Source organism: Chrysochloris asiatica, unplaced genomic scaffold (genome assembly GCF_000296735.1).
Source record: "Chrysochloris asiatica unplaced genomic scaffold, ChrAsi1.0 scaffold00039, whole genome shotgun sequence".
Classification (NCBI taxonomy): Eukaryota; Metazoa; Chordata; class Mammalia; order Afrosoricida; family Chrysochloridae; genus Chrysochloris; species Chrysochloris asiatica.
Genome location: NW_006408557.1, coordinates 18492316 through 18494114, shown reverse-complemented (window position 1 = coordinate 18494114; position 1799 = coordinate 18492316). Strand labels below are relative to the sequence as shown.

General features: G+C 43.4%; 1 pseudogene; it reads left to right on the top strand.

Annotated features, from left to right (window-relative positions):
* The first annotated feature begins 478 nt into the window (after positions 1 to 478).
* LOC102833618 lies at positions 479 to 1062 on the top strand (annotated as a pseudogene).
* Positions 1063 to 1799: the final 737 nt, after the last annotated feature.

Below are 1799 nucleotides of genomic sequence, written 5' to 3'. Positions count from 1 at the left end.
ATTCTGTTAGATGGCAGGGACACCCTATGACAGAACTCCAGGGGACCAGGACTGTGTTCTGTGGTAGTGAGGTGGCAAAAGTTCTCTTCTCTGAATGCCTTTTCCTCTCTTAAAAACAACACCTTAAATGTTTTAGAAGTAATGCATGCTAAATGATAGAAAAAAGAATAAAAATGTATAAGGCAAAAAAAAAAAAAAAGTCCTCCCTATCTTCACCCCACCACGCTCCACAGCCCTACAAGTAGCCACTGCTGACAGACTCATTTTAGCCATCCACATTTTGTAAAAAGACCTGTGATGTAAAATTATAGTGACATTGTGCCATTTGCTTTTAAATAAACTTAATAATATGAGGGGGCTTAAAAAACTTCATGGAGAGTTGAGGAGACCCCACACAGTGCTGCCAATGCCCCGGCCGAGAAGCTGAGATCAACACTGAATCTGAAATATTTGAAGTGGATACAAAATTATTTCAGCAATGCAGACAATTAAGTGTGTTGTTGTGGGCAATGTTGCCATTGCTGGTAAAACACGTCTCCTGATAGCCTACACAACAAACCAATTTCCATCTGAATGTGTACCCAGTGTTGGTGACATCTGTGCAGTCACAGTTGTGATTGGTGGTGAGCCATAGATTCTCAGACTTTTTGATACTGCAGGGCAAGAGGACTATGACAGATTACGTCCACTGTGTTATCCGCCAACAGATGTATTTCTAGTCTACTTTCAGCCATCTTTCCTTCCTCATTTGAAATGTGAAAGAAAAGTGGCTACCAGAGACAACGCACCACTGTCCAAAGATTCCTTTCCTGTCTGTTGGGACCCAAATTGATCTCAGAGAGGACCCCTCTACCATTGAGAAACTTGCCAAGAAAAAACAGAAGCCAACCATCCCAGAGACTGCCCGAAAAGCTGGCTCGTGACCTGAAGGCTGTCAAATATGTGGAGTGTTCTTCACTCCCACAGAAGGGCCTAAAGAATACATTTGATGAAGCATTCACAATATTGGCTGCCCTGGAGCCTCCAGGACAGAAGAAGAGTGGCAGGTGTGTGCTGCTGTGAACATCTCTCCACAGCCCTCTCTGCACAGCGCTGTCGATGTTATACTAAAAGCAGTGTTTAAATCAAACTAAATATTAAAAATTGAAATTCATTTTTGCAATAATGACAAATACTATGCACCTAACCATACGCACTCCTGAGAGACAAAACTCATAGATGTGGCCCCCCTTCCCCCTCCCGGTACTGGTTAATTTTGAGTCATTGTCTATTGTCAGACAAGTGACCTGACTAGTTTTTGTTGTTGGCTCTGTAACAGACTAATTCCAGTTGTTGAAGCTGCTTCCTGGCTCCACTCTGGAGAATAATCTGGGGACATTTGAGCATTTTGTTGTTCTGTTTATCTCTTTTGGGGGGAATGTGTGGGAGTTCATTTGATTTCGTCTTGTTGTGGTTTCCTTGAGCAGAAGAGGGCGGGGTTTGACGTCACATTCCACTAAATGAAGAAACCATGTTCCCACCTGGTGCTCTTTGGACGGAGTTCAGTGAATGCTTTGTGAATACTGCTGTTGTAGTTAAGTGCCATTGAGTTGGTTCCGACCTATAGTGACTGTATAGGTTTTCCAGGGAGTGGCTGGTGAGCTTGAACCATGGACCTTGTAGTTCAAACTGACTTTGTAGTCCAGCGCATTAACCCACAGGGCCACACCACAACTATTCCTTGTTAAAAAGCTGCCTTTCTCTCCACCCTTGAGTAGGTCCAGCATTTGATAAAACTCACAAAAGTGGGTGGAACCTGT